Source organism: Megalobrama amblycephala, linkage group LG5 (assembly GCF_018812025.1).
Source record: "Megalobrama amblycephala isolate DHTTF-2021 linkage group LG5, ASM1881202v1, whole genome shotgun sequence".
Taxonomy (NCBI): Eukaryota; Metazoa; Chordata; class Actinopteri; order Cypriniformes; family Xenocyprididae; genus Megalobrama; species Megalobrama amblycephala.
This window is the reverse complement of record NC_063048.1, coordinates 19,836,551-19,848,616: the sequence shown is the minus strand read 5'-3', so window position 1 is coordinate 19,848,616 and position 12,066 is coordinate 19,836,551. Positions and strand designations below refer to the sequence as shown.

At 37.2% G+C, this 12,066-nt stretch overlaps 1 protein-coding gene across 2 annotated transcripts in view; it reads left to right on the top strand.

The window, feature by feature from the left end:
• The window catches only part of dlgap2a (discs, large (Drosophila) homolog-associated protein 2a), a 141,225-nt gene that overhangs the window by 47,211 nt on the left and 81,948 nt on the right, over positions 1–12,066 (top strand). The window contains exon 2 of one of the 2 annotated variants that reach the window (XM_048191068.1): positions 837–869. The exons of the other annotated variant lie outside the window; for it this stretch is intronic. The gene's annotated coding sequence lies outside the window, so the exon portion shown is untranslated. The remainder of the gene's footprint in view (positions 1–836; positions 870–12,066) is intronic. 2 annotated transcript variants of the gene reach the window in all.

Below are 12,066 nucleotides of genomic sequence, written 5' to 3'. Positions count from 1 at the left end.
TATTCTTCCCCAGTTCACCGGCACACTTAATTTCATGTATTTCGGGAGAAGTGGATAAATTCACGGGTTGTAAATCCAACAGGTCCGCGCGGTGCAAACTAACATGGCGGCGCCCATCGCTCATATGGCTCAACTAACGCGATCTTTATAAAGGTGTTTAAACAGCAAAACACATTCACTTGCACATATTTGGCAATCGGAATATTAGATATTTCATGCTATAGTTAACAAATTTGTGAATATTTTGAATAAAAAGGAAAAATTAAATTAAAGCAGATCATCAATCATACAGCGCTGCGGTGTCACATAACAAGCAATGACGCATCACCATGGAAACCATAAAGTGATACGTTCTAAATAACGGTCGCCTTAAAAAACTCACGCTGGGGGGTCAGCCAGAATATTTGAAACTTACGTGCGAAAGGGTTAAACAAATGAGATTTATATAAGAAGGAGGAAACAATGGAGTTTGAGATTCACTGTATGTCATTTCCATGTACTGAACTCTTGTTATTCAACTATGCCGAGGTAAATTCAATTTTCAATTCGATGGCACCTTTAATTTATGCATACATTTATGCATTTATTTATACAGTAATTTTGGGTTATGTATTTAGTTTCTATGAAGATATGATATCAGATTCTGAGTGTGCTCTATATTGCTAATGTTTTAAAATTTAAAACAAAGCTCTAAAAACAAATCAACCCCTTTTTAAATTTTCAACAAGGAGACTGTCCTCACACCATAATGCAATCAACGTATCTCCCTGGGTGTGTAAAAGTTTGCTCAAAGTTCACTCTCTTCTTTTTTTTTTCTTTTTTTTTTGATTCTGTAGAGTCACAGTGCACATTGTGTGGTGAGACCGAAGGTGAGTGTGTTCCTCATCTCCAGAACTGTGTGTAAGGTAGTTAACACTTAACCCAGTCTGTGTGTTTGTGTGCTCTAATGGCACGGTGGGGAGTTCAGAAAGCACATGCACCCATCTGGTTTAATGCTGAAATCCATCATGATGCTGAGCTGCTTGCAGTCATTGTGTTGTGATTCCTCACTGCTTGCATCATCACAGCTGGTTGTGCATCAGTAGAAACGAGGCTGTGTCTCTCTCTGCTTCACCCGCTGCTAACGTGACTGATTCACAAACACACTGAACAGGAGTACTGCTAATCTGCTTTCATTTCTACACCCCTTTCTTTCTTTCTTTCTTTCTTTCTTTCTTTCTCTCTTTTTTTTCTTTCTTTCTCTTATCTTCTCAAACTTCATACTTTGAGTTTTGCATGTTGTTTTAATGTGAATTAGTGCTTTAATGATTCAGGTGTTGAAACATGATGGTAATGGTTTTGCGGTGTTTCTTTACTCACCATTTATTCACCATGGTCCACACATATTTATTTATAAGTTGCTATAAATGCTAAATTATTTGCTAGTCATGCTAGTCATTTTTTAAATGACTTACTGATTTTCTTAAACATGCAATGTAATGAGATCACGTGCATATAACATAGCATACCATTTGAAAAGTTTATTTTAGAGTAGGCTAAGACTGACTGCTTCGTTAACTATTTTACTAGTTAGCAGTACAGTTTATTCACTGCAGCAATCAGTAAGACAATGTTCACACTATCATTTTTGTGGTATTGACAACTGCATTTAGGTGCGAGTCTCAATGTCCAGTTTACACCTCAAATTAAAGTGCACTGTATAAACATGCAACGGGAGTCAAGCCCATATTCTCTTACCAGTAACCATAGCGACAGTGACCAAAGTGATCTCAAAGATAGCGACATCCTTAAAAAAGAAAAGTCTTAGCTATCACTTTTGACTCGACAAAGGGCTTTTCATACTGCACTTAACCCTGGGTTATCATCGTTCTAAACACCGCTTTTAAAGGTGCTAAAGAGGATGTTTTGTTTTATACATTTTTGAAATATTACTTGAAACTGTCTTTACTAACTGATAAAAGACTATTTATTAGGTGCACTGAAAGGAATAATATTAATATACATCATCTGTGCACGAGGTAGGGCCTTAAAAACATCAGCCAATCGTTTACGCGATCATCGCGTAAACGATTGGCCCTCTGGCTTGTCAATCACTGCCATGACGTTCCTTGTGAGAGACGTGCGCGGCTGCGCGCTCCAGTAACTTTCCACACTCCACAGGCGCCGCATGCGATGTTTTTGTCCGGAGACAGGAGTAACAACTGCAGATTATGAGTTACCTGCGGTGAGTCCGACATAATGAATCCACTAACACGATGCAGCGAATGCCGGTGGTAAACACTCGTGTTCCAATACTCGTGCACGAATTTTGGGAGGCGTTCCCTCGAAAGGAAGGGGGGTTGTTCTTACGCATGCGCTCATTTCAAAAACTCAGTAACAGTCTTTGGTTTCTCAGTCGACGAAAAGATCCTCTTTATCACCTTTAACCCCGGGTAAAGGAACGTTTCACACTTGTAATTTAGAAGCGGGGTTATGAAACCCTGCTCTGGAGCAGAGTTAGCACCGCTTTTGTGGTGCCAAACTTGTACAGTGTGAAACAATGCAGTTTTAGAATGTTACAGCTAGACGTTTAGCAACAGACAACCAATCACGTACTAATATTCACATGCTTTGGACAGTCACGGAAACACTGCACATTGTATATAAACAGTAAATTCAGCATTTGAGAGGAAAAATGTCAAATGCTGACAGAAAACATGACAATTTGAGTGAAGAAGAGACCGTTTCTTTCTTAACTTTATAGTCCGAAAAGTCCATTCAGTTATAAACTATAGTACAGTCGGCATGGATGCCGAGGAAGCACATTGCTAGAGCTAAACGGGTCACATGCTGCATGTATCCAACCAATGACACTGAAACCGCAAATATTGCAAATAAGAATGTTAAAGGTGATAAAGAGGATCTTTTTGTCGGACTGAGAAACCAATGACTGTTACTGAGTTTTTGAAATGAGCGCATGCGTAAGAACAACCCCCCTTCCTTTCGAGGGAACGCCTCCCAAAATTCGTGCACGAGTATTGGAACACGAGTGTTTACCACCGGCATTCACTGTATCGTGTTAGTGGATTCATTATGTCGGACTCACCGCAAGGTAACTCATAATCTGCAGTTGTTACTCCTGTCTCCGGACAAAAACATCGCATGCGGCGCCTGTGGAGTGTGGAAAGTTACTAGGAGCGCGCAGCCGCGCACGTCTCTCACAAGGAACGTCATGGCAGTGATTGACAAGCCAGAGGGCCAATCCACGCACGTCTCTCACAAGGAACGTCACGGCAGTGATTGACAAGCCAGAGGGCCAATCCGCGCACGTCTCTCACAAGGAACGTCACGGCAGTGATTGACAAGCCAGAGGGCCAATCCGCGCACGTTTCTCACAAGGAACGTCACGGCAGTGATTGACAAACCAGAGGGCCAATCCGCGCTCGTCTCTCACATGGAACGCCATGGCAGTGATTGACAAACCAGAGGGCCAATCCGCGCTCGTCTCTCACATGGAACGCCATGGCAGTGATTGACAAGCCAGAGGGCCAATCCGCGCTCGTCTCTCACATGGAACGCCATGGCAGTGATTGACAAACCAGAGGGCCAATCCGCGCTCGTCTCTCACATGGAACGCCATGGCAGTGATTGACAAGCCAGAGGGCCAATCCGCGCTCGTCTCTCACATGGAACGTCACGGCAGTGATTGACAAGCAAGAGGGCCAATCGTTTACGCGATGATCGTACCTCGTGCACAGATGATGTATATTAATATTATTCCTTTCAGTGCACCTAATAAATAGTCTTTTATCAGTTAGTAAAGACAGTTTCAAGTAATATTGCAAAAATGTATAAAACAAAACATCCTCTTTAGCAACCTTTAACCCAGGGTTTAGGAATGTACAATGTGAAATGTCAGCTTATGAATAGTATGAAACCTGAAGCAAGAATAACCCAAGGATTTTGTTTACCCGGGGTTTAGAATGACCCAGGGTTAACTATTTCAAGTGTGTAAAGCCCTCAAAGAGTCCAGTCAAGCCCCAAGTTAGGGCTGTGATAACCTGTGATTTTGATTATGATAGCCCTTCGTTTATCTCTGCCCCTAGAACCTTTTGCCCTGCTAGCGGCGGCCCTGTTGTTGACCATATTGTTTGCACTCATGGATGGTGAATTAGTGCACTTATGTAACCTCTGTGCTACAATACATAGTAAAAATGCAACACAATTTGGAATTATTGGAATGAATATTTTCACTTTTTCATGTTTTAGGTTTTGAGAGAAGCTTCTTTTTTCATAAGGTTTTATTAGTTTCATAATGTAAAGCAGTTGAAAACTACATATGTGTAGTCTGTTTGCATTGTTTAGCCGTTTCAAAGATGAAAATGGCTGAAAAACAAAGCGAGACGACGAGTATTGTTCTTTGCGGTCTGTCTGTAAAATTTTGCATTAGTGCAGCAATCTGAATCTGTGGTTTGTCTCATTTGCAACTGATTTGCTTCTCATAAAATATCTAATGTGAAGACAAATTACAAAACACTCACCAAATCCATGCATTACCATTTTAAGTTGGCTAGTGTTTAATTTTTGGAGCTTTAAATTCTCGGGTACCATTCACTCCCATTATAAAGCTTGAAAGAGCCAGGGTATTTTTTAATATAGCTCTGATTGTGTTTGGCTGAAAGAAGAAAGTCATATACACCTAGGATAGCTTGAGTGTGAATAAATTATGGGATAATTTTTGGGTGAACTACCCCTTTAACCGACAGCAGCTTTTATATCTTGGTGGAGAGCGGCGCATTTGAGTCTCATGTACAACACAAAACTGATGGGAGTGACAGTATCCAAAACCTTCAGATGACACACACAGTTCATATCTCCCTTGCTGTAAGTTACCAAAACCACACATGAAAACGCGCAACATACGGTACACGTGTAGAGCGGCTCTCTCGCACTGTATGAGGTGACAGACAACTAGTTGTCCAGTCTGGTTCTGTTCAAATAACTTTATTAGCTGTGCCTTCTCATTATTAATAATAGGATAAAAACAATACTAATACATTTTATTTGAGATGCATCTTTTTATACTCAAATCACTATAACACCTTCCAAAAAACAGGCAAAATGATATAAATATGACATAATAACAATGATTAAATATGAAAAATCTTTACTAAAAAGAAAAAGTTTTTTACTTAAAAACTGCTAAGAAACATGAACAGCCAATTACACGTAAATTTTGTAGGATTCAGCTCAGTAAATAAACTAAAGTTATACAGAGTCAAAGGTTCAGTTCCTGCTGTGGAGGAAGGAGGAAGATGTGTAAGTGCTGTAAGTGCTCTAAGTGCTGTGGTTCCCGTTGTTGCAGCAAGATATTGTGGTTTTAGCATCTCAGAGAAAAACCTGTAGGTGATGTGGTTTTCATTCAATTAATTCTCTAGTTTTTGCTTGTATAACCAACCAGTATTGCACATTTCAGACCTTAAAGCAAAAGATCGGCAACTGCAGGCCATACTGGACTCCACTCTTGCCAGATCAGAATAGAAAGTTACAGTGGGCATGTGATAATAAAAACGAAACTACTGAATCATTGAAAATTTTAAGTTGAATTGAATTGGAAATTGTGCGTGGCTAAAATTTATCAGTATTTTTTAAATCCTTCTGTTGATCTCTTATGGCTTTAATTAAGAGTAAAAACCTGATAATAAACTGCATTTAAACTGCATTAACCTCCCTATATTTTTATGGAATATTGCGTATTTTTGAATGTTGTCGTTTTATATATCACTAGTATATAATCATAGCAAATATATTGTGAATATTTGCCCTTACAGCCTCTCAAGAAAGAGGGAGGAAGATAGAGAGAAAAAGATGATAGTGAAGAAGACGTGGATTATTCTAAAAGCATAAAGAGAACGCCGGGATACAGGATGACAATTTGCCCAGCTAGAGGCCAAAACCTCTTTGAATCCAAACAGTCATCAAAACCTGCACTTCATCCAAGTGGCAGCAGAGACGTTTTGGAGGCTGGTGGCGGGCATAGAGCCTGCGTGGGTCAGAGTTAAACAGCTGGAAGAAATCTATAACTGCAGAAATAGAAAACACACACAGACAGAGCCAGGGTTGGGCAAAAATACATTAAAATGTATTTTAAAATAAAAAACCAAATACCTTAATTTTAAGTGTATCATAATAAACTACAAAATACAGCAGCCACACCATGTATCAAAACAAACTACTGTATTTTTGTATTTTAAAAATACTAAAAAATACTTTTACAAGGGAGCATGTAATTTCTTCACAAACCTTCCATCAAGTGGCCTATTTAATCTATCCCTTCACCATCACATGATTAAATAAACAATATTTGATAACAACAGCTTTTCTCTGCCCAAGTCATGCAATAAATCTGACATATGCAACCAGTTAAAGGCACAATTTGATTAAAATATCCAAAAACCACTAGAACAATATAATATATTTTGTTGACTTGTGTACTTACGTTATCCCAAATTCACTATAGTCTGACGGGAAGGCAAAGAGAACAACCTGGGAATGAAAACGTGAGTTCAACATTAAAGGGTTAGTTCACCCAAAACTGAAAATTCTGTTGTTTATTACTCACCCTCATGCCGTTCCACACCCGTAAGACCTTCGTTAATCTTCGGAACACAAATTAAGATATTTTAGTTGAAATTCGATGGCTCCGTGAGGCCTCCATAGGGAGCAATGACACTTCCTCTCTCAAGATCCATAAAGGTACTAAAAACATATTTAAATCAGTTCATGTGAGTTCAGTGGCTCAATATTAATATTATAAAGTGACGAGAATATTTTTGGAGCGCCAAAAAAAAAACAAAATAACGACTTATTTAGTGATGGCCGATTTCAAAACACTGCTTCATGAAGCATCGGAGCACAAATGAATCAGTGTATTGAATCTGCTGTTCGGAGCGCCAAAGTCACGTGATTTCAGCCGTTGGCAGTTTGACACGCGATCTGAATCATGATTTGATACACTGATTCATTGTGCTCCGAATCTTTAATTTGATCTTTACGTTAGTCTGACTTGGTCATTAAGTTAGGTAATACGTTCAGTTGTATGTTATCACAATTTTGCATATTTTGGTACCTGAATAGACCTTAGCACAGCCAACAGTAGTATTAACATTTAGTTAATGGATTACTTTTTTGCTACCTTTCTGGGGCTTGAAAGTGGCAGTTGCATAGGCTGTCAGTGGAGGGACAGAAATCGCTCAGATTTCATTAAAAAGATCTTCATTTGTGTTCCAAATATGAACATTTGGAACGCATTGAGGGTGAGGAATTAATGACAGAATTTTCATTTTTGGGTGAACTATCCCTTTAAGCATAAAGGTTGATGCATTGACTGTGTTATTCATTAAATGTTTTTTATGCATTTACAAAATTTGACAACTGTTTTAATTCTATAAATTATGTATAAATCAAATCCAGGTATGATTTTTAACATGCACCATATCATTCAAAGTAAGATTTTTTCATATTTTTGAACTTTCATGTTCACAAAGCTGCATTTATTTGACCAAAAATAAAAGTAAAAACAGTAATATTGAATATTATTACAATTTATAATAATTTCTTTTAATAAAAATCAAAATGGTATTAGTCATTTGAACTCTTTAAATGGCAGAAAGTATGGATTATTGTATTTCTGTACAAATGCTTGATGTAGATGACAGCAGCAAAATTCTTTTTTACATTTGAGGATTGAAGTTTTAAAAAAATTTGTTATATAATCACATATTGAGTTCAGTGTTCAGCGCACTTCCCATGCATTTTGATGCGGTTTGAGACAGAATGTGTAAGCGCTGTTGCAGAAACCTACCTCTGTCAGATATAACTCAAAACATTTTGTTTTCTTTCCTTAAAAATGAATTTAATACGTTAACGTGTTAACATGACAATTCATTATTGAATCAGGGCGATGTTATTATGATATTCACAGCCCTGATTTTCATTTCACCAGTGTTCCCAGGCTGTTTATTTGTTTCTTAAAGGTATTGATACAAAAGCTGGTATTATATAAAAGCCAAAGTTTTGCTATCGATTCAACAGAAATGTGGGTCAAACTGTATCCTTTTTCTTTGTGCCATTTATGCAGCAAATATAAACCAACCCAGCCTCATTATGTAGTCAAAACATTATAGTTCACAACACCATACTTTTTCATATCTATTTAGTAATATCAATCGAAATTATACAGAGCCTCTGACTTTGTTTCTGCATTAAATTGCACACCACAATCCAATTAGAATGACAGACTCTGAATACATTTCATCCCTCATTCCTGTCTACTCTCTTGTATAATACCTTGTTAAATTTGAATGTGAACCTTGAACATTAGAAGTGCAGTGCTTTTGAATGTACATGGTTAGTTCATTAAGCATTACTATAGTGTTTATTACTAGACTTCTTCCTGATGAACCGCAGAGAGCAATCAGAAAGGAAATTAAACCTGCTACACAAGAATTAAATATTCAAATGAACATGTTACCGGTCCTCGCTGCAGTTATTTAATGTTCCCTGATGGAAATTGTTTTTCTTTGTTACACGACAGTGATCAAATACAGTACGAGAGAGAAGCATCAGCTAAACTCTGTATGGAAAATGTTTATTCACTTCAATGAGCATGATGTTTGAAATCGATTCACAAGAGTCCATCTAGATTTCACAGACGCTTCTGCTTGAGTGATTTTAGAATATTGAGAGGCAACTAGGATACTCAGAAGGAGGGGTTGTGTGGTGTCGTGGGTGTGTGTGCGAGAGAGAGCTCAATTAAATCCGTAGAAGATTCCCTCTTCCTCTTATTTTTTTCTTTTTTATTTATGAGCTCTTTAAGTGTCTCGTCACTTTGCTTTTTTGTTGCGTTGGCAGAATTCTTGCCCGCTGTGTTGCCAGGGGAGACGAGTGTCTATACTGTAAACAAGGTTTTTTATCCTGACCCTGCTCCAGAGCGGATTCACACTCTCTGTGTGCGTGAACCACAGGACCTTTTATTGAATTTATTGGCAGGAGAACAAATTGGCACTCAATACTTGACACTAACTTCTTCCTGATATGGACTTTTCTGTCTTTTAAAAAAGAACATATAATGCAAACACAGAGATTAAATGCTATTAAACTAATATTAACTGTTAAAGGGATAGTTCACCCAAAAATGAAAATTTGATGTGTATCTGCTTACCCCCAGGGCATCCAAGGTGTAGGTGACTTTGTTTCTTCAGTAGAACACAAAAGATGATTTTTAACTCCAACTGTTGCCGTCTGTCATTCAAATAATGCCAGTGGATGGGAACTTCATCTATAAGAGTAAATAAAACTTGCTTAGACAAACCCAAATTAAACCCTGCTGCTCGTGACGACACATTGATGTCCTAAGACACGAAACGATCGGTTTGTGCGAGAAAACGAACAGTATTTATATAATTTTTTACCTCTAAAACACCACTATGTCCAACTGCATTCATCACTCGATTCGTTTGGTCTGATCGCGCTTTGACAACGGCAGTGATGTCTCGCGCATATACTTCAATGAGAGCTAGACATCACTGCCGCTGTCAGAGCGCGATCAGACCTCACTAAGCGAATGCTGAGCACAGTTGGACATAGTGGTGTATTAGAGGTAAAAAATTATATAAATACTGTTCGTTTTCTCGCACAAACCGATCGATTCGTGTCTTAGGACATCAATGTGTCGTCACGAGCAGCAGGGTTTAATTTGGACTTGTCTATGCAAGTTTTATTTACTCTTATAGATGAAGTTCCCATCCACTGGCATTATTTGAATTACAGACGGCAGCGGTTGGAGTTAAAAATCATCATTTGTGTTCTACTGAAGAAACAAAGTCACCTACATCTTGGATGCCCTGGGGGTAAGCAGATAAACATCAAATTTTCATTTTTGGGTGAACTATCCCTTTAAGTAGGATCAGTAATTTCTTACAACAGTTAATAATTTAATTAGTTATGCACTGTTTGTATCACACTGTTTTTTTAGGTGTATTCAATTAAAAGTTCCAAGTCCTCATGAGCAGAAAACGTTAACTAATAATATAAAAGTTTTAGTTGTCTTCCCTTGCCATCTACAAAAAATTTTCCCAATTATAACATTGTTTATTATGAAATCTCTTAACATGCTAAATAATAGCCTAATGATACATGTTGATGAAGAACATGAGTCCCGCCTCGTTACAAAAACGTCTTGTCAAAAAGCTTGTTTACTTAAACGGTCAGAGTCATATATGTATGACAGACAAAAATAATTGTATTTGCTGCATTCTCGTTTTCTGCAGTGTTTTAGTGAAAGTATTAAATTGCTGTTACTGTGTTTTTGCTACCGTTAAAATAACCGCATTATCTGCATCTCTTCATGTGGCAGGAGAGAGAAGCAATAACATGCATGGAATGTAAAGGGCTTGAATGAAGCGTTTGGCTCTTTGTTATGTGTCGCGGTCTTGGAACCAAGCCAGGGTCCAGAATCGGTCTGCGGTCTGCTGTTTGAGGACCCCTGGTTTGGGTTTTTTAATCTGTTTGGGAATTTTTTTAGACTCTTTTTGCAAGTTGCTCCTGTAGGTGGTGACAAATGTCTTTATGAGTCATTTATTCAACCAATTCATGCAACAACACTGATTCATTCAGTGACGAAACAGGTGTTTGTGTGAATCACTGAAGCAGTCATTCAACTGATATATTTAAAAACACTGATTCATTCAGGAATGAAAAATGTGACTGTTCAAGGAGTAAGTCATTGAATCAGGTTTGTAAAAAACATTGATTTGTTCAGAATTGAAACATTTGACTGTTTTAATGAATGAATCATTGAATCATTGGCTCAACCAAGACGTACAAAATGAAAGCGTGTGAAACCTGTTTTAATTCATGACCCATTGATCATTGATCATCAACCAATTAAAAAAATGCTGATTCATCCAGGAATGTTATGATGTTATAAAAACAGTGACATACAAGCCACTGATTTTGCTTTAATACTGTGGAACTTAAAACCCACATAAATTAAACCACAAACACTCTTAGAAGAAAAGGTTCTATATAGAACCTTAAAGGGATTGTTCACCCAAAAATGAAAATTCTATCATCATTTAGTCACCTTCAAGTAGTTCCAAACCTGTATGAATTTTGTTGTTCTGCTTAACACAAAGGAAGATATTAGGAAGAATGTCACTAACCAAACAGATTTACTTGTAGAAAAAATAAATACTATGGTAGTCAATAGGGGGCGAAATCTGTTTGGTTGCTTACATTCTTCCAAGTACACTGATAAAAATTATATGCTTGATTTACTTAAAAAATATAATGAATTCTTTTGCATAATTTTATTACGTAGATCTAACAAGACTAGTCTTTGTACAAACTACTTAATTTTTCTGTTTGTTGAAATAAAATTTGCACATAAAGTTAACTTAATTTTAGCATTCAAGACACATTGGACACATTCAAGAACCATTTTCACAACTTTTACAAAATCTTCACTCTGCAAAGTCTCTTTTTGTTAGGCGTTAGCCAGAAGATGGGTATATTCCCTTTATGGCATACCCAAAACAGTTGTTTTTATTATTAAAACAACTTTAATTGTTGTTAGCAGGTCCTCAACCCAAGCACATTTTCTACACTTCACCACGATGGTAACCCCAAAACTATTAACATAACAGAAACTTTTAAATACCAACATAATAGAACAGTAAACATTAAAAAGTCTCTCCATTTTCTCATGTTGCTAAAAACTGCTTAAAATAACAGTTTATTTCAACATTTACACTCCTAGATCAGCCCCTTTGCAAAGCATGATGGGTTGTGAAAGTCTTGTTTGATTGAGTCCTGGTTGAGTTTACTTGATTGAAACATGTTATTTTAATATGAAAACATCAAGTTAAGTCAAAAAGTAATTGTTTTAAGTCAAATTAACATGAAGCAATTAAATTTGAACCAGAAACCTAATACAATGGTGTTGAATCAAAATAAGTTGTTTACATAAAGTGAACAGCATCAAAAAATATTTTTTTGAGTGTATCTTCCTTTGTGTTCAGGAGA